The sequence below is a fragment of the Oncorhynchus clarkii genome, chromosome 2 (genome assembly GCF_045791955.1).
Source record: "Oncorhynchus clarkii lewisi isolate Uvic-CL-2024 chromosome 2, UVic_Ocla_1.0, whole genome shotgun sequence".
In the NCBI taxonomy this organism is placed as follows: Eukaryota; Metazoa; Chordata; class Actinopteri; order Salmoniformes; family Salmonidae; genus Oncorhynchus; species Oncorhynchus clarkii.
In genome coordinates, this window is record NC_092148.1 from 49,607,759 (window position 1) to 49,629,737 (window position 21,979).

Sequence of the window (21,979 nt, forward strand, 5' to 3'; positions counted from 1 at the left end):
AAATACCCTTATAAACTTCTACAACGTATTATTTTCTGTCAGAACAATTGTCTTCGATAGATATTAGATATACTTCTAATTTCAGCTTCAATGGTCAGTCTTGAATTTGATCCTGTTTCCAAAAAAAAAAAAAAAAAAGGATTCTGTGATTCAATTGTTCATTTATTGTATCCAATGAAATGATGTCCTTAAATAAAAGCTCTCAAACCTTTTAGAAATAATTGGTCATTTTCAGGTCGCTTTTTATTATGACATATTTAATTATAAGAGCACGAGAAACAGCTGGTTGCTCATTTTCTTGTGATTTGAACGAGTCCATATCACACACATTTTTGTCGTCTCAATTTACTGTGATGTGATACATAGTACTTCTCAACTGACGCTACATAGCTGTATTTTAATACCACAAAACCCTTTAGTAATACAAGTAAGTCAACTGGCATGAGTATTTTTCTTTCTGTTTTGGAAAATGAAAACATAACACTGCAAACTCGAAAAGGAATTACACACCTACAGTATAAATCAAGATACTTTCAAAGTATTTGGGCAATATCTTCTGTAGCACTGGTCAAATTCATAACTAACATTGTTTATGTTGAAGTGAAATTTCCCCCAAAAAGGTGACAGAACAATGTCATTCTTTCAATTAAGCACTCTCTTAAATGGTTATTTTCAATACAGTCGTCTTCTTAGAAATATTACTCTATAGATTAGATATCATTTAGTGATTTGTTTTGCTAAAAATGTACTTCTGCAGCAATGAATACTTCAACTCTACTCAAATCAGAATGGATAAATATGTTCTGTTTTGAAACTCATAGTGTGTGTGTTTGTGTGTGTGTGTGTGTGTGTGTGTGTGTGTGTGTCCAAGAGAGAGAAAGTGTGTGAGTGATAGAGTGAGTCATCGTGTGCGAACATAAGGGGCGTCGTCATAACTGAGAACTTACAAATGAATGTGCGTATGCACGGCATATGTATGTTTCTGAGCCTGCGTGTGTGTGTGTGTGAAAGACATTCACTTATGTGTCCACGTGTGAGTGTGTGTCAGATCCATCTATGTCAGAGGCTCCATAGAGGGTTAGAGTTAACCCCTAACCCCCCTCCCAAAGTACCGCCCCCCCCCCCCCCCTCTCCAGGAGGCTGAGTCATCCCTCAGCCTGCCCCATTTTCCACAACCGCCTTACAACGACGGGCACCTCTCCTTCCGTCAGAGATGTGAGAGAGAAAGGGAGAGATGGAGGGGAAGGCCGGGTGAATGGCAGCTGCCAGCCTGGTACAGAAAAGTGCCCCGTGTTTTAGTTTGACCTAGAACTCACTTTCCACTAAACCAACTATCAACCACCCTAGCATATGCATGGATAATGTGAAACGACGTGACGTCTTCCTTTTAGCTCCTAACTGCCTGCGACAGAAAACAAAAATGAGCTTTTGCTATTTGGAAGAATCCAAGGGTGTATTCACAAGGAACCAAATGGAACCTAAGCTGAAAACGTTTGTTTTTATTGCAAAATGTGCCCGTTGAAAAAAACGTTTTGCTACGGTGTAGGACTAATTAATACACCTCAGGTAGTCCCTCCCATCTTTCAGTCTATTGTCTTCCCTTTGGTCCCAAATGAACACAGGTTCAGTATAGGCTGGGCACACACAGGAAGTGGATCATGATTGAGTGCTTTCACACTCACTCAACCAGGTGACAAGTGTACAGTGTGGAGGAGTAGTGAACTACTAATTTAACTGCATTTTGCAGTAGCTTGGTGGTGGTAGTTTATTAACTAAATTCAACTTTTGGTATCGTTTTCAGTAGTTAATTTTTTTTTAATTGCCACGTAGCAGTGTAGCGAACTACTGGAACCACACACTACTTTTTTTGCAAAAAGAAAAGAAAATAGGACTGAAGTAGGCAAGAATTTCCTTTCTTTTTCAGCATCCAACCTTCCCAATTCTCCCTTGAAACATAGTTTTTGTGTTTAATAGGCACATTCTGTTAACGTATGACCTCAAAGTGATCTGCCCTTGCAATTTGTACTCAAATATGATCATTTTTCAAAAAGCAGTGTGGATGTCGTGAACTATTTTCCCAAAGTAACTTGAGTTAAGTAAAATATATATTTTCTTAAATGTGGCTTCAGTGTAGCTTAACTTCTGTCAGTGTGAAGTAAACGGTAGCTTGGTAAACGGCATTTTCACAGTAGCTTGGCCAACACCGCAAGTGTAACAGTAATAGTCCGAGCCGCCGTGCTGCATTGTAAGAGTACTAGAAACAGGGATCTTTTTTTGGGTGGAACCTTTTCACTGATAGCAGCGAGCACAGTTGCATTGCAAAACGATTGGAACCTACACTGGGGCATCGTCTAAGATACGTTAAGTTCCAAGGTATGGAACAGTACAAATAACGCTCCTTCTGCTAAATACATCCCTCCTATTGGTCCGTTTCAGAACAGCAACATTTGAGGGAAAGTGCTTCATTTTTTGGGGACTTTTTGTAAGTCTTTGAAATGTGTGTGCAGCTATAGTGATCATACCTTAATAAGAAGCAGCCGGGAAGAGGTGTGTGTGTGTGGGGGGGGGGGGGGGGGCAGTAAGGCATCGTAGAGTGATTCACGGCGTCACTCAGGACTCTCTCTGTCACACAGTCAGGAAGGCCCTGGCAATAGGAAATAAAAAGAGAAAGAGGTGGAAAGTGTGAAAGATGAAGACAGAATGAGAAGGAGAAAGAAAGGGGGAGAGAGGGGAAGAAAAGACAGAATAACAGCAGGCTCAGAGACGGTTTCTACCTACAAGCCATCAGACTGCTGAACACTTGAACTGGACTGACCACCTGCTCTGGTTCTCCACACCTTAGCACACATGCGCTCACTCATTCACTCACGCTCACACGGACACACACACACAAATTCATGCTACACACACAAACACCACAACTGCTGCTACAAGACTCTTATCTACTATTGCTAATACTGCACAATTTAAACACTTGCCCCTCAATCCCCCCTTCCCTGATACATGTGTAAATATTGGACTATAAATGGTTTCTTCCTGTATTATACGTATGCTAAAATGTTTATTATATTCTACTGAGCCATTTACTTTATGTTAGTATTCTTATCTTTTATTATTTATTATTATTGTTGCATTGTTGAAAAGGAACCTGCATGTAAGCATTCCGTTGGACGGTGTACACCATGTGTATCCTGTATAGTCGTGGCCAAAAGATTTGAGAATGACACAAATATTAATTTCCAGAAAGTTTGCTGCTTCAGTGTCTTTAGATATTTCTGTCAGTGGAATAGTGAAGTATAATTACAAGCATTTCATAAGTGTCAAAGGCTTTTATTGACAATTACATGAAGTTGATGCAAAGAGTCAATATTTGCAGTGTTGACCCTTCTTTTTCAAGACCTATGCAATCCGCCCTGGCATGCTGTCAATTAACTTCTGGGCCACATTCTGACTGATTGCAGCCCATTCTTGCATGATCAATGCTTGGAGTTTGTCAGAATTTGTGGGGTTTTGTTTGTCCACACGCCTCTTGAGGATTGACCACAAGTTCTCAATGGGATTAAGGTCTGGGACGTTTCCTGGCCATGGACCCAAAATATCGATGTTTTGTTCCCCAAGCCACTTAGTTATCACTTTTGCCTTATGGCAAGGTGCTCCATCATGCTGGAAAAGGCATTGTTTGTCACCAAACTGTTCCTGGATGGTTGGGAGAAGTTGCTCTCGGAGGATGTGTTGGTACCATTCTTTATTCATGGCTGTGTTCTTAGGCAAAATTGTGAGTGAGCCCATTCCCTTGGCTGAGAAGCAACCCCGCACATGAATGGTCTCAGGATGCTTTACTGTTGGCATGACACAGGACTTTTTTCCGGATGCCCCAAACAATCGAAAAGGGGATTCATCAGAGAAAATGACTTTACCCCAGTCCTCAGCAGTCCAAACCCTGTACCTTTAGCAGAATATCAGTCTGTCCCTGATGTTTTTCCTGGAGAGAAGTGGCTTCTTTGCTGCCCTTCTTGACACCAGGCCATCCTCCAAAAGTCTTCGTCTCACTGTGCGTGCAGATGCACTCACACATGCCTGCTGCCATTCCTGAGCAAGTTCTGTAGTGGTGGTGCCCCGATCCCACAGCTGAATCAAGTTTAGGAGACAGTCCTAGCGCTTGCTGGACTTTCTTGGGTGCCCTGAAGCCTTCTTCACAACAATTGAACCGCTCTCCTTGAAGTTCTTGATGATCCGATAAATGGTTGATTTAGGTGCAATCTTACTGGCAGTAATATCCTTGCCTGTGAAGCCCTTTTTGTGCAAAGTAAGAAAAGTGAGAGAAAACAGTCAGAGAAAGACCAAGAGAAACAAGTTGTGGCCAGCTCTAATTCTGCCTGTAAGATATAACACCAGGCTCATGACAGAATAGTGTTGGTTCATTACTGTGTCAATGTACACACTCACAGTACAATGAACATCGTCATGACACTAGCTATAATCATGAGTGAACAGCTCGTGAACAGAGCGTGAACATGCACATGAATATGAACGTTAACAGTGAATGTGAACGACCCCTACACACAACCTTAAAGAGGAACAGTTTGCAAAATAGAGAGGCCATTGCCTCAGCTCAGCATAAGACAGACATGGAAAGGAGCATGAACTTCTGACTAGAAGACAGCCCTCATCACCAGTCATAGTATGTATATCATAAAAAGTTCATTGTGTCTCTAGGGCCACGATCTGATGTGACTAAGTAAAAGGTCTGATGGCAACAACAACAACAAAAATGACACGCAAACAGGGGGTATTAAAGATTCAGCACCGCTCGAGCAGACAGCGACGGAATCGGCATCCCAAAGTTCAGCACCACATGACGATGGACACCGACTGTCTCAGGTGCAGCCACTCCCCACTGAGAGAATCTCTAGAAATAAATCCAGGAAGGCCTAAAGAGGAAGTGAGGAACTATTTGAGGTTCAACACCACTCAAGTCAAAAGAGATGGGTCATTGACTAATATGGACATTAAAAATAAATCACGTCTTGAAGCCTTGGCCAAATCACAATCAATGAGTAGATGGATGTCCATTCAGTGTCCTGCGGCTTGGAAAGAAAACTAGTTTGAGGACAATTTTGTCTTGGCACTACCTGTTGATTGTACCTGTTCAGAGGTAGAATACCCTCCTGTCCAGTCTATAACCCACTGTGCTCTTTTGTATTCAAGGGAACTTTAACTACAGCTTAACTGAGAAGTTAACAGGTCTCCATCATGTGTTAAGAGGAATCCCCACTGTTCTCTCCTGTCCAAAAGTGGTCCATTCCATTCAAACGCTGATTGGCTTCACAAGTATGCAATATGTAACCATCTTCTGAAAAAAAGCATTCAGTTGCTAGACATTAATAGGCCTCTGAACACCCCCCCCCCCCCCCCCCCCCCCCACACACACACACACAATACAACATCCTTTACAAATAAATGGACACAGGTGACTATCATCTTACAAGGGTTGAGTTCTTCTCATTAATGAGACTGGTATTAAACTACAATAATTACAACCACAAAGAACAGGACCTAAAGCCTTTGACTCTACTAAATATCTGTGTGGCCCACAGCACAGAGGCTGTGTAGTCCTTTGTGTATTAAAGCCCAGCTACAGTGTGTGTGTGTGTGTGTGTGTGTGTGTGTGTGTGTGTGTGTGTGTGTGTGTGTGTGTGTGTGTGTGACTGAGTGAGTGAGTGAGTGAGTGAGTGAGTGAGTGAGTGAGTGAGTGAGTGCGTGCACCTACATGTACGTATGCATACCTTATGTTCATGTGAGCAGAACACGTTTCCCCTAAAAATAAACAAAGACATTTGGAATGAGGGAAAAAAAGAAGAAGAAGCTTTGTAATGATACGAGTCACGACAGAACTGAGTGATGACGTTCTTCCATTCAAGAGGAGAGGTCCCCATTCTTATCTCTGTTTAGATGGCTAGACAGTCGCCTCACCCCTTTTGGCTAACAAATCAGGCATCTGGAGGACAAAAACAGGTATTTCTAGATGTTGTGACCTATACGGTTGTATTGAACATAGAAAGAGGTCCTTTATGTCCTAGATGGAAAATGCAACACTATATCAAATGACTGATTCATTCAAGAGTATTTTTAGCAATTGGTTTTGTTACAAGTTCTGGTCTATTGTAGTTTAGGCTAAAACAAAATGGAGGCATCATTTTTGTGAGTGGAAGTTTTTGATTGTGTGCTCATTTCATTTTTTTTTTTTTGCATTTGATAGGCCCTATTCATCTAGCTTGCAACACACTGAATCAGTGAGAAAGGTTGAACGTTCTAAATATCCTTGAATGGTTCGTGCTTTTCGTAATAACAGGAAGCTCAAGAAGGCATTGTTCAACCTGACTGTTTCCTAAACCCATACATACTGCTTCCCAACGTCACATATCTCTCACAGAGACAATTGGAAAATGCATCCTGAATAACAAATACTGTACTAGTCATACAAATCTCACTATTAACCGGTAGATTTTGAGGGACACACCTTGATAAGCCCAGCCCAGAGGTTTTACCACAAACTCACAGTCTTTGAGACCTAAACCTTAGTAGTCATAAATGAACAAACCCAGTGGGCATAATTTGACACATGACGTCTTGATAACGTTGTTTTCTTGTTGTAAACTGAAGACAAACAGGTCTCTGTTACAAACAGGTAAAGACTTTTCATGACAAAATCAAGGCTTCATGGGAAAGACTTCATATGTTGGTTGATATCTAGTCAAAAGGCGTATTTTTCTGGTTGCTAAAAATACACTTACAAAATGATTTTACAACCAGCATAGAATCTGACCGTAAAAGACGTCATAGCAACAGTTTTGCTTTCTGGGAAACATCTGGAGACAAGTGTTCAAAATGAAGCGAATTCCCCAAAGAAGTCTGAACATTGAAGAGTTCTGCTTGTCACAATCTGAACAAAGACGGGAGTTGCATGGACACCATTTTGCACACCTTTACACGTAACGACATGTGCACTGTATTTGGTGAACTACACTGTATTCTACTGAATTTAGTCCTCCATGCAGGTCAATAAGTCTGACTCTAGAAGTGCTTGATTGACCAACATTTTGACCAGATTTCAAACTGGATTTATGATCATAACCAGTTATCAAATTGTGTATCCCAAATGGTGCACAATTCCCCATAGAGCCCTATGGGCCCTGGTCAAAAAGTAATAGGGAATATGGTGGTATTTGGGAGGCAAACAAACGACTATTATTTTGGCGCAACTGTTGCTCCACTATAGACTTGCTATTCCTTAACAAAGCCCACAGCTCCACCTCTCCTCTCCTTTGCGTTATCTCTGGGTTCAGACATCCTACACTGCTAATGGCATGGTGCAAGCCGTCAGAGAAACGCACTTAAAAAACATTGCAAAGCAAACTCTTCAGAAATACAGTTTTCATACATGTCAATCAAGTGTGTAGGTCCAAGATATCATTTTGAGACTGACGTTTCCCCTCGGTGAAGATCTAGGGCCCGTGGGGGGAAATGCACGACTGACCCAAGACCAGTGTCTAGGAGCAACTTCACCCTGCACCTCTCATGCATCCCCTCATTGGCCCTCCTTCTCATGACTCAAATCATGTCCTTCTTATTTTCAGTGATATTCACTAACTGAATAAACATGTAACGCAATTGGCCCATAAACGTTGTGTGGTAGACAGAGAGATAAATAGAATATATGTTTTGTTTTGTTTCCATGATGTAGAACACAGTACTAACACACATTACCCACCAAAACACTATTATATATTTTTTTAAGTAGGGTCAGACAGGCCAATATGGGAACTATAAATAGGCCTACACATGCCTACAGACCAGTAAAATGAGGCATATATTGCCTACCCCTCACACATGCAATGGAATAGGTCAAACCTCGACAAAAACAAGTGTCTTTGTTGCATTGACGTCTGTTAAATCTATAAAGTATGTTTCTCACAAAGGACTGCAATGATTGGCCATCTTGATGCCAAATTAATGGGCGGTCAACTTCTGCTCACGTGCACGAGCGGTGAAAATGCCCGATCAAAAAAAAATGCAATTTCAAAGGGAAGTGATTTTTGTTTGACGTCATCTTTCCAGTTGCCTCTGTTAACACTCTCGGGTTAACAATTACCTTGCGCTGAACACGAGAGAGGAAGGACCAAGAGGTGGTGATTTTAGTGGTCCACGGGTGATAGGCCGGCTCTCCTTCTCAATGGAGATGATGAAATCCCAATCGAGTTGACGTTTCTGGCCAGGATGTCACATGGCGCTCGAGCCCTTCACGGTCGTGCCTACTTCTTCCCTCACCTGCAGAAAACAAAAAGACAGAGGTCAGAGGTATCATTGTGTCTGTAAGATTGATAGAGCATTGCCATTAAAAGTGTACTACATAATTGGGTGGAAGAGGGGCGTCCGGTGCGCACAAATACAGTCTTCGAAAAGATGTGGAGCGGGAATGAAGGCCCTACGTCACCGATGCCCACTGAAACATCCTCAAATCGCACTAATTCAAATGACTGACTCGAAAGGTTTTAAAACATGTAAACGTAGCCTTGTTGTTTGCCCACATCTAGTTCGAATCTCTTCCGAGACACCTTTTAACAATTGTTAGAGAATAAAAGTATGCATAGTTAGGCCTAGGCTTTGTCCATCCATACTGCACCACGCAACAACAAAAAACTACAAAACAAGACATCTATATTTGGGCTATGGCATTGGCATTTATTGCATGCAGTTGTGTCCAAATACAAAAACAAGCAATAGGTGGCTTTACTTATCGGAAATGCACGATACAGCACCCATACAATACCATGCAAAACAGTGGTTTTGTCTCCACTGTCAAGTTTTAACCATTGTATGATGCTTTCTACTATAGGCCTATGACTACTTGTTACTCTTTAGTCACGGGGTGTTGAGTGTTTTTACAGCATTAGTGAATTGTCAGCTGTCTCCTCAACCTGAGTGCCAAAAGGTGACATGAACCTTAATTGATGATGATTATTTAGAGACTTGACTAACTTGAGCTGCAGAGTGCCCGAGTGTGACGCCACTGAAATCGGGCTGAAGGCCCGTGACGCTGTCCGTGGTGCTGAAATATTGAAGGGACGCAAGACCGTGGTCAGATTGGTGAAAATATGACGCTGTCCATGGTCCTGAAGTGGAGTGCACTGTGCTAACATCGCAGCGAAATGGCACTGTCCATGGTGCTTAAAAGTTACGCGGGTGTAAAGGTTACGCAAGTTGGGACTCCCCTACACGAAACAATTCTGCTGTCTTTATCATTATTTTGAGTTAAAACAACCTTTGACCTCCAGAGATAATCACAGGGTGGAAATCCCACATCGTATATATTGGAATGTTACACTCTAAGCTTCAGCTGAGTTTGTATGCATGTCGCTATAGGTCAGAGATGCTTGTCAATTGATAAAGCCAAGGAGATATGTCATTCACCTCGAGAGGAGAAGTAGACCGCAATGACTTCTGTAGCCTAAGCGAACTGCACGCACTATTTTTACCACAGTCACTTTACATTCGTGTATGTGACAATAAAACACACACACACACATACATATACATATATTTATATTTACTTTCCTGGCAAAATCACTGATACGTTATATTTCTATGGGCAGCCTATAACAGGGCCCTCATCGTGGTTTTAATCGTTTGTTTTTATTTGATTATCGATTTTTTCTCACTTTGAATAGCAACTATGTCCACGTGACCAACATTTACGCCAGCGGTCACCGTAAGTGAGCAGTTATGCCCAGGATTGCAATGCTATAGCAAACACCTGACTGTAGGGATTAGTAGCCAAATGTATTTAATTAAAGAAGCAAATACTATTCCCACATTCATGTAAATGCCCCTGAAACGGTTGCACTGATGCTAATGGCCGGGTATACCCTAAACTCAGGGACATTATACAGTAGTCTCCGTAATTATTGGGACAGTGAAGCATTTTTCTTATTTTGTCTCTATACTCCAAAAGTTTGTATTTGAAATCAAACAGTGCAGACTGTCAGCTTTAATATGAAGGTATTTTAGGTTCGAAATTATAGTACTTTTTTTCATAGCCCCCCATTATAGGGCACCAAAAGTATTAGGACAAATTCACTTATATGTGTATTAAGGTAGTCAAACGTTTAGTATTTGGTCCCTTATTCCTAGCACGTAATGATTACACCAAGCTTGTGACTCTACACACTTGTTGGATGCATTTGCTGTTTGTTTTGGTGGTGTTTCAGATTATGTTGTGCCCAGTAGAAATGAATGGTAAATAATGTATTGTGTCATTTTGCAGTCACTTTTATTCATTCGGGACTATCCGTAATCATAGTAGCATCATAGTGTTTACAAACATATTCCATTCTTATTTGTAATAAAAATGACTGCAAAATGTCACAATACATTATTTACCATTCATTTCTATTGGGCACAACATAATCTGAAACACCCAAAAAACTGCAAATGCATCCAACAAATTGGTAGAGTGACAGCTTGATGTAATCATTGCGTCCTAGGAATATTGGACCAAATACGAAACTTTTGAATTATTTAATACACATGTAGGCCTAAGTGAATTTGTCCAAATACTTTTGGTCCCCTAAAATGGGGGGACTATGCACAAAAAGTGCTGTAATTTCTAAACGGTTCACCCTTTATGGATAGAAATTCCCTCAAATCATAGCTGATACTTCATCCTTATAGTCATTGTACCACTTCAAATAAAGAGTGCTAGAGTTCATAGCCAGGAGAATACAAAATGCTTCACTGTCCCACTGTTCACTGACTGTAGTATAGGGCAACATAGTATCATTAAGCTACCGGTATAGCTATGCTTTTTAACTTTGCTTTTCGGGTGTAAATCTAATTGTGTCATCACTGCACTATTTTATTCTATCGAACTGGACAAGGAGTCAAAAACTGGGAGTTCTGTTTTCATGGTTTTGCTTATGTGCACAAGCGTGATGGACACGAACGACACTCCGTGCTTTTGGAAACAAACTCGAGGAATAGGTCGGAGTTCGTCAACTGATCAGATGAGTGTTCCCAATCAACTTGTTTCTCTCTCTTACGTGGGCCAAATATAGAAGGACGTGCTCTATGCTTTAAGTTTGATGAAAGGGGTAATGGTGGGCGATGCTCGAGGGTGAATAGGCTATATCATGACATTAGGGAGAAAAACGTGTGCGTGTGTGCGCGTGAGAGAGAGAGAGAAAGGAAGAGCGATAAAGAGAAAGGAAGAAAGAGAAAGAGACAGCAGGCTGAATAAAGCGTTTCAGTCTCTGCTTGTCTTAGAGAACGGCCGCACACACAGCACGGCTCGTTCTCTCTCTCACACATTCACACGCTCTCGCTGCATGGTCATGTCTCATATATTCAAGTGTGTGTGTGTGTGCGTGTGTGCGTGTTCAATTCCCGCCACACTTAACTATTTGGAGATTGGAACATTTAAATAAATGTTGTATTTCCCAAGTGCACGCAGGGCAGAGAGGTCCAAGTTCCCACACCCCTCCTCCTCATTCTCCCCTTCCATCCTCCCACCGTCTCTGAATGGAATCACTCTGTTTCCCCACGTGCAACTTGTTCATTCCGAGGGTGTCCCTTTGTTTAGACTTATTCTGCGTCTCAAATGATATCCTATTACCTATATAATGCAATAATAGTACACTATATAGGGAATAGGGTACCATTTGGGTCCCAGATTTATTCATCAGCACGGCGTTCTGTGTAATGCTGAGGGGACTATGCACCGATCTTGTGGATTTGGGGGGTGGGGCGCTATATGGACTGATTGCTATCACATTACTCCAAGTTGAGTCCAAAACATTTTCGGAAACTCTGGAGCTGAGAAATCTTTTAAGTATCCCCGGGGTTGGGAGACATACCAAAGTTTAGAAATGGGACCTAAGCCTAACGATACAAACACATACAAAATAAATTACAATTAGCACTTAACAATTATATCAATCCTAAAATCTGAATGAAAATAAGTATGAAAATAGTATGAATAATAATTGTAGTAAAATTTTTATGTGAAAAAGCAAGAGGAAAAATATAATTTTTTTAAATCCACGAAGCGTGCTTGCAAGACGTCTTGCGATGTGACTCGGCGAATGCGCCCTCCGCAAATGCTTTTTGGGGTAAGGGCTTCCCAGCTTGTTAGTTATGTACAGCAAGCCCAGACCGCAAAAAGATTCGCGAAGGACTGATCGGCTTCTGCCTCTACGTCCTGTCGAGAGTCCATGAGGCTTAAGAAAGTGACATCAAGAAAGACCGCTTCCATCGCCAATCCCGGATTGGGTCCATTCAGCCATCGGCAACCCGAGGCAATTGTGTGTCTCCAACTCAATCACACACTACGAGGCGAGAAATAGGGTTTCCAAGCGAACGAATGCCTACTGCTTTCTACCGCTGTCCATGGTCCTAAATCGCATTGCTTCTCTGTAGTTGAATTTCTCCCCGACCTCCCCTCGAAATTCTTCCTACTCCCTCTCACTCCCTCTCTCTTTCGAATATAATTTGGTCTAAATGAACAAATGTTTAAGATAGTGTGGTCATTTAGGCTCCGAGCATCGGAAAGCAGCACTGTTTTAGTTGTTATTATGGTTCTATAGATATGTATACATATATACAAAAAACATATTCCCCTCGTTCATGAAGTCTCCTGGAGAAGTAGCTCGCTCTAACCGCTCGAACCGTCTGGGTAAGGCGGGAGCAAGCAGTAATCTGCTAGCAATAAATATAGAGCAGCGAGGGACCTTATTGGAGCAAACGAAAACTCGTCATCGACCAATCCGTGTCTTGCTCATATAGGGGCCCCCCTTTTTGAAAAAAAAAGAAAAAAAAAGGGAAACCAAATTGTGTTCTAGCTGGCAAAAGTGACTTGATAAATGCGTACGAATAGGGTTATGTGCACAGAACATTTGGGTGGATTTGTTATATCGATTGATTGATTCTCGAGTTGTGCATGTATTGCAGCTTGGCTACGGCTATGCATGTGGGAGATACACGTATCGGATCACAATGAATTCTATTGAGATTCAAATGACGAAAGAATAAACGACAACAGGTTCGCTGGTTAAATCCTTACTGCGTTACAACCCGTCATGTTAATACAATTGTATATAGGCTGGACATGAACCATTTTGAAACGCTAATATAAATACGGCCCCCTTGAACGCATGTAAACCAATCGTGGGAAAGCGCGGTGCCTCGTCCACGCGATAACAACAACATGACAAGCATCTGAAGCGATTCTATTGCATGACCAGCGAGAGTTCACTGGAGGATACCACCAATAGTGACGACACGGGGGGTCTCGGAACACACTTGTTGTCAAAGTGCCACGTGTCAAAGATTCCGAATTACAGCGCAATATATTGCAATAAATGCAATGCAGAACGACAATTAAAAGGCACCTACCTACACAGTAGCATTAGCAGGAGTCGGAACAAAACACTAGAGTGATAGTGATAACAAGTCAATGACAACAATAGTCACCCAGCCCAATGATCAAACTCTGCACACACCAATAAACAACCATTAATAAACTTCATTAATTAAGATGAATCGGGGAAAAGCTACAGAATAGTAGAAGTCTACTTACCCTTGAGGTTATTTAGTCAGTGTTTTTAGACCCCATCATTGTTTTGGAGAGAGAAATACCACAGGAGGCCCGGTATACCCCCCCCCCCCCCCCCCCCCCCCCTAAGAACTGGACAAGTTACTGTACCGAGTAGGAGGTCGGGTTCACGAGCTATATCTGGATCCTCCCTCCTCAATATGTGTCTCGTTTTTATCCCAAACCAACCCCACCCCACCCCCCTCCTCCTCTTTCCCTCCTCCTTCCACCCCCACTATCCTTGTAACTCTTCTCCTGCATTCAAGTTGGTGCCAGGATCAGTAAAGCAAGGTAAAGGAACGAAGTAGTATTCAGGGGGACAGCAATGCAAATGTATTTAAAAAAAAACGTTTCCCAATCCCCATTTGTCGCCCTGTTGTGGATTTTTATTGGGTGGTCTTTTCATTTGCGACCGTCTCAACAGTCAGTCACGACCCCCCCCCCCCCCACACACACACACACACCCCTCCCCTCCTTCAGTCTGCACTGCACTGCACAGTGACTGCCTCTCCTGACGCAGCCAACGCGCGCATTACTCACTTTAGCAGTCACGACTCAAGTCTCCGTGTTGTTTCCACTGAAATTACACGGCCCCGGCATTTAATTATTGAAGGAAGGGGATCTGGCCCTATCTGGTGCTTCGTTTGGCAAAAGGAAGGCTAAAAAGCGGAGTTTTTTTGAAAGGTGGAGGTAATATAGCAGGTGAATGGTTCCACAGTCTATCACAACACGAGCCAGCCATTGAAGATTTATTTTTCATGACAACGTGGATGTCGTGTACTGCAACTCTTCTCCCGCGGCGAAAAGAACGCTATATATAGACTTGTGGACAAAAGTCGTGCGAGGACTGTAGCTATGAGTGAGTGAGCATGATTATTGTGTGGCGTGAACGAAACTGCAGACAGATACGAGCGTTGTTTGAATTCGATTCGACATTTTGACATGCGAGTCGGCGCTTACTTTATTTTATACATTATCACTAAGTTGGCTCTGATTGCCTCGACATCCCACTTGGGCAAAAACTGTTTGAATCAACGTTGTTTCCACGTCATTTCAACACAGACAATCTATGTGATGACGTTTAATTAACGTGGAAAAGTAATTGGATTTTCAATAAATCGTCAATGTAAGGGCATTTCGTCTTCTAACTTCTAACCTAAATCCAATGTCATGATGAAATTGTTTGTTGATTTGACGTTGAATTCACGTTAGTTGACAACTCAACCAAATGTAAATCAAAACTAGACGTTGAACTGGTGTCTGTGCTCAGACGGATGACACTATCGTAATTGGATGGGTGATTCCTTGCCCATTTGGCAGCCCAATATCTTGTTGTGGAACCATCAATATAGACCCCCCCCCCCCCCCCCCCCACACACACACACACACACACACAAAACATTAGGAACACGTGCTCTTTCCATGACAGTCTGACCAGGTGAATCCAGGTGAAAGCTATGATCCCTTATTGATGTCACTTGTTAAATCCACTTCAATCAGTGTAGATGAAGGGGAGGAGACAGGTTAAAGAATGATTTTTAAGCGTTGAGACAACTGAGACATGGATTGTGTATGTGTGCCATTCAAAAGGTGAATGGGCAAGACAAAATATTTAAGTGCCTTTGAACAACGTATGGTAGTAGGTACCAGGCGCACTGATTTGAGTGCGTCAAGAATTGCAACGCTGCTGGGTTTTTCACGCTGAACAGTTTCCCATGTGTATCAAGAATGGTCAACCACCCAAAGGACATCCAGCCAACTTGACACAACTGTGGGGAAAATTGTAGTCAACATGGGCCTGTGGAACGCTTTCGAAACCTTGTAGAGTCCATGCCCCGACGAATTTAGGATGTTCTGAGGTCAAAAGGTAGTGCCACTCAATATTAGGAAGGTGTTCCTAATGTTTTGTACACGTAGAGAATAGCGCTGCCTCCCATCTCTTCCCAACGAGGTTGTACTTGTCATGAAGTCATCCATATCCGATTCAAAAGCAGCATAGCCGAAAAGCAGCAATGAAACGCGTATGGTGATTGGCGGTTTGGCCAGCAGTAGTTAGTTAAGCCATATGAAATCTTTCACATTGCTTTATGCAAAGGAACAAAATGACTGGGGATGCTGCAGATGATGGTTTACATTGAAATAAATACAATCGATCATAGCATACGGTATAGCCAAATACACTGACGATAGAAATGGATGACGTGGGCAGAAGGGTAATCCAAGTCTATCTGCCTATAGCCTCCCTGTCTGTGCCTGTACATCATCTGGTAAAACTGTTCAAACGACGCAGGCGGGAAATCGGTAGTTCCAGGTATTACCCCTGAAGTAAAGGACTCAGCCTCCGATAACACTCCGTGAAAGAGTAAACGTTTTCAGGCTATCATTCATTGAAATTACATTGTTTTTTTGTCATATTCAGTTCTCTCTCTAAACGCGCTTGCCTATGGTTTGGTGAATCACGGAATGCTCCCCAGTGCCATTCGATGTATTTTCAGCACCATTACTGTTGGACAGCTACCGGGTTTCCCCCAAGTACGTGCAACGTTTCGGGATACTGCTGCTCCCCCTTTCCTAGGTGCTCGTTTTCTTCCTCTTCAACCCCCCTCCCCTCCTCCTTCTCCATTCCTGTCTTTATGCCTCCTCTTTTTTTAATACAAAAAATAAGGACAAATTAGTGCCCAATTAGCGCTCATTAGAGAAGGGTTTTCCCTTGCAAGCGTATGGTTTTTGCGGGAGGAATGAGATGTGAAAAGAGACTCAACAGCGCCAACAAACAAAGGAGTTTTCACTTATTTACCATTGCGGCGATTCCCTTTCTTTAGAGAAAGGTGCATGGTTTAATTTGAATGTTGTCAAAAAAACTACAAAAACATGCCGATGTATCCAAGTCAAGACCAGGAATGATGGCATTTTTCTGTTACTGCACTGTGAGCTAAATGTGATGGGAAGCACGACAAGACACGACAGCAGACACGCACCGGAACATGCAAAAATGGCACACAGAGAAACTACATTGAATTAAAAAACATTGCACGTGCAAAGTATCACTTACCGTAGCAGGGACCACTTGCTGAAACGAGGGAAATAAAAATCAAATGCATTTAGAATTCATACATGAACATGTTTTACAGAAACAGAGGCAAATTAAATTGGATATGACCAAATATTCAGTCCATGGTTAATATAGCCTAAATCATGGCACGTCCAAGTTTTCAGGGTCGCCTTCCTTTTTATACAAGTGATACCCTCCGTCTATTTCTGGCGCACGATCAAACCCTGCTGCTATTTTTAGGTGGCAGTAAGGGGGAAAAACACTCACAAAGGCATCGCTCAGGGACGTTACGTGTAGTGCATGTAATGTACATTCTTTTGCCTCTCAAATTCTGCACAAGAGCCCCCTCCCCGTATCTCAAAGCACAGTACTTTACTCCACTAATATCCCTCTCACTCTTTCTTTTCATATATTATTATTATCGATATTTGACTGCGCCGTGCTCTCGCTCAGCTCTTCGAAGCCTTCTCGCTCGTGTGTATCCATGCAACTTTCGCTGAACAATTCACTACGCAGCTGTTGGTTGGTTTGCAATTCACAAAATAGCCTACATACGAAATGGAATAGGTACCTTCACATAATAGGGATAACCCCACGTTATCCCAGTGGTTTTTGCTTAAAAAAAACAACAACGAATAATTAAAAGCTTGCTGACCAGAGAGAATAAAAGCCGTATTTTTTTTTGAGGGGCTGCGTCAGTTACTAGGCATTGACGTCACGTTTAGATTCTCCCCACTTTACAGATATGGCCTACAGCGCCTGATTAAAGACGCTGCTTTTGGTTTGGAGAATAAAATGGTAGGGGAAACAGCCTATGCGTCTCATATAGCTCCTTAGTATGAATGAACAATTCTAGAATCTCCTTCTCTCAATCTCCCCCTCCACTGTTTATCATGCGCTTTTCTCGTCTACTGGATTGGTATGAACTGTAGTCTTGAGGCTCCCATCCGTGTATTTTCTAGGCAAACATTCTAGCCGAGCTAGTGAGAATAACAATGCGATCTCTACGTGAACTGGCTCCTCTGTTCGCCGCTGCCCGTACCCACGCGCCAGACTCGCTCACCCACTGCATCGTCAGCGCAAGCACAAGCACACCAATACGACGGATACAACCTATACACACACCCTAGACATAAATAGTCACTCTCGCTCTCTCGTATCCTTACACCCCCCCCCCCCCCCACCTCTCTCTACAATCTACATCCCCTATAATTCCTTCCCTTACTCTCCTCTCCCAGGTTCATCCTGACGTCCTGCCAGCATCCCGCGTGGAAAGTCACGAGACCAGTGTGTGTGTGTGTGTGTCTGCCCAGAGATTGGCGGTTATCATCGAAAAATCATCTCAGATTAAAAAAGGGTTGCCCCTGTCTCAGCGGTAGATGCTATTTATATCGCGTATTGGCTTGAATTACTATAATACAAGCCAATACTGTATGTCCACTTGATGCTGCAGGTTTTACCCCGCTGTGGAGTGCAAGTTAGGGCAGCCCCTGACACTAAGGGCGAGGGGTGAGGTGAGCTGGGGCTTTTGGATAGCTATAGAAATGCAATTCCTAATTAGAAACCTTATGATCATAAACGAATCTTACAGTTATCCTTTGTTCTCTAAACTGTTGAACAGTACTCTATGTCATCTGTAATGTTGTTTGAAGTTCCCCCTTCCCTCATCTCTTCCATCCCTCCATCTCTCTGTCTTTCAGCCGTCTTTGCTGCAGCTGCAATCTTTCAATCAGTGAACCAGCAACAAATATCAATGAGCGGGTCTATCAGTGAAGCGCACTGAGTTCGCCGCACGATGTCGCCACACTCAGCCCGAGACCTCTCCTTCCAATCCCCCCTCTGGAGAATGGACTTCTGCTAGTTGCAATGGACCTTTCTCTCGGTTTAATGAAAATGTCAGCTGGAGAATTTGTTTTTGAAGAACCAGTGATTCCCTGACTCTGAGCGCTGCCCGACCCGGCCACCCGCCAAATGCCAGACAATGCACGGTGGGGGCGTGACGTGTCCTGCTTGTTGGTTATCCAAAGCAACCAGCTGACGACGGACCACAGCACACACACACACACACACACACGGGCATTTTTCTTACCTGAGACAGCTGTAAGAATACAGTCTCCCACCCCTACTCCTCACACAATTGACACCAAAGTTATGGTACAAAGCCCTGAAGAAAGAAAACAATTTATGCAGGCTAGCTCCTCCCTTAAGGAACTGTACTCTTTGAATGATGTATACTGCATAGAAATCTATTTTTACAGGATCTTATCAATGCGCCAGCCCAGGTGTATAGTCAAACGTTTGCCTAAAATAGCTAAGCTCACATTTTTGTGTGTTGAGCTATTCTAGCTATTCTTCTTCAAATCTTGGAAACGCCCTATGTTGAAAATTGTTATCCCAGACATTTCATATGGCGTTTTTTTTTATCTGCCTTCTTCCTGAATTTATCTACACTCAATGTTAATTTCAGTTGTAGCCACGTGACGCCTAGTTAATAACAAGTTGTTCAACTTTTCAGTTTGTGTTCCTTTACGGGTTTTAAAAGCTATTTCAATTCACCTCCCTTAGCACCGTGACGCTGTCCATGGTGCTGAAAAGGTCAAACGGCGCAAACAAAGCACTTTGTCAAAACCGATGTGAGAATGGCGGCACCGTAGCGCTGTCCGTGGTTCTGAAAAGTTAAGCGGGACGCACTAACGTACTGCTCGACAGTGGTTATTAGCGACAAGGTGACGCTGACCATGGGTCTGAGAAGTTAAGCGGCGCAAAGGTTTTGCGTTGAACGGAGCTCCTGCACCATACAGTTTACTGCGTATGTCTTCTTCATTATCTCATGCGTGTCCATAAGCGAGTAGACCTATAGCCTATATTGACCAATTGCAAGTTAGTTGTTTCTTTGTCATCATAACAAGACTTATAGGTCCTTTTCATTTGCCTTTAGGACACGCATACAGTCTAGCTAAATAATTGCTCGAATACTTTTTTTTTTCACACGCTACAAGGCAAAGGTGGTCAACAAAATAATCTGTGACCGACCTACGCAACTTCTAAGGTAAACTAAACGGTCAAATAACCCCGTCTATGTAATTTGGATGACTTGCATCAGCGGGATATACAACAAGTGCTCACTGACCGTATTATCAAAGTGTAGTAGCGTAGCCTACAAAAAGTGCATACCTCTTAGCTCCTGAATCAACTTTACAGCTTTGTCTATTATGCACCGTGTGCGGAGCTGCCATGGACAGCTATAGGCTATGTGCCATGCTCTCTGTTACTAGGCATCCCAGCAGAGTAGCCGGCTAAGCGGAGGAACCCCGGCACGTGAATACGCCTACGCATTAGCTCAGCCCGCACGGTCTACGACTCACAGTGTTTATTGCGGATCTCTCCCAAAGTGCAGAACTCACAGTAACTCTGAACAACATATCCACTGTCCATATAGCCACAGTGTTAGTTATCATAGCCTAAACGATAACAATAACGGTTTTGCACATGCATGTGTTCAGATGCCTCAGATATAAGGCTTTGTAGCCTAGGCTAAAACATCTGTCCATGTAGGATATCAGCGCAAAGGCTACATAAAATAGCATGCTTCAAGATTATGCTGAACTAAAGTCTCATCATAACTGCGTGTAGTGGGCTACCCTGATTGCCAGGGTTAAAAGAGACAACTTCCCGCACCTCTGGGGTAGTCACGATTCCCTCTGGTACAAAAGAAAGCGCTTACCTGTGTGAGAAGTCTTGTCTGTTTGTGCTCGAGTAGTCTACAAAAGGGCTTCGTCTGAATGAGATACTTTTTGAGACAAAGAAAGGGAAAGAGTTCTAGGTCGGAGCCCAAAGCAGGACGGCGAAAGGGGGTCAAGCCGTGCGCGTCGTTTCAGTTCTCTATCTGGGGCGAACATATCTGGTGTTGTTCTTATTCAGGAACAGAGCGCGGACGGGAACACCGAGTTAAGCGCGAAAACCAACTGATGAAAGAAGCCCGCCAAAAAATTGGGTAATTTTAATCATCCTCATAGGCTATGCGATGCGCACCGCAATAAATGTGAATGACTAGGGAGCAGGGAAGTATGAATGATCCGTGCAACATGTGATATTGTGATGCAGATCGACTTATCTCCCGCTCCATTCACAGTGTTAGACGACCAGGTCCAACCAGCTCTCACAGCAATTGAGTCAAAGAACGAAGTTTAGTGTGAAGGGAATGATAGCCTATCAATAGGCAATCTTTCTTATAATGGCTATACCATGGGCAACCAAACGGGTTTACCGCGGAGACTCGTTCCCGTGTATTGGGAGACAACTACATTAGTTCACACGCAGCCACACGGTAGCCTCAGCCCGCCAGTCCGCTTCGCCAGTGTGCTATTGACCTGCATTGACGTCATTGCGTCATTAGGTAGGCATATCCCTGAGAAAGAGTGACTTTCAAAAAAAGTATCGAATGAATTCAGCTGGCAAGGGGAGAGGGGCGAAATGGGTGGCAAGGGGTGAAGGGGAGAGAAATGGGGTAAATGTTGGGTGGTTTACGTTTCCATTTAACCCTTTTTAACCCTTCGTGATGCAAGGCAACTCAGACCCAGGAGACAGGTAGGCAAGGCAGGCCTGCAGGCGGGTTTGCCAGACAGACTACAGCCTACACACAAGAACAAGTAGCCTCAAAGACTGACGTACTACAGGTTGCTGCTGCCTTTATGAGAGCTGAGCTGGGCGTCACATCTGTATATATAGTAGGGGAGCCTTTGTTGATGGGATGTATAATCTAAAAGCAAACTACAAAATCCATTCGCATATAGCTTTTCGTTGAGATTATATACCATAGATATACATTATAGATATTACTTAGTTGCAATTCATTCACCAACTTGATGTCATTGTGTGATTCTCTCTCAGATCGTGTAGGGGAGGCAGGGTTCTTAATCTCATCCAGACTGCAGCTTGTCAAGTAAAAACCTGGAAGCCACAGCCCCCTACCTGCCAACGATTCTGACTTAGTTTGCCCAAGAGTTGCAAAATTCCGACAACTTCCAAGGAATCTTCCAAACAGGATTTCTGAAAAACCTGGGAATTTGTGAACTAAAATAATTATATCATAGTGAGAATTTGCACCATTATTATGTTGTTCTTAACAGTTTTGTTACAGACAAATTGTTACAGGCTACTTACTGCACGACCGCTATCGATATTGAGGTGGCGCCCTAGAAAGGCGAGGTGGCGCTGTCCAACGCTAGGCTCCTGTGCGTGTTGAGACAAACGGTAAATCCCGGCTCCAGTAAGGCTAC

General features: G+C 43.0%; 1 long non-coding RNA gene across 1 annotated transcript; it reads right to left on the bottom strand.

Annotated features, from left to right (window-relative positions):
• Nucleotides 1-5,316: 5,316 nt before the first annotated feature.
• Nucleotides 5,317-20,674, bottom strand: LOC139381364 (uncharacterized). The gene is made up of 6 exons (XR_011628546.1): nucleotides 20,425-20,674; nucleotides 18,790-18,864; nucleotides 16,701-16,718; nucleotides 8,153-8,328; nucleotides 5,787-5,817; nucleotides 5,317-5,353 (listed from the first exon to the last, which is right to left on the bottom strand). It is a non-coding gene; the product is annotated as an uncharacterized lncRNA (long non-coding RNA).
• Between the last annotated feature and the right edge of the window lie 1,305 nt (nucleotides 20,675-21,979).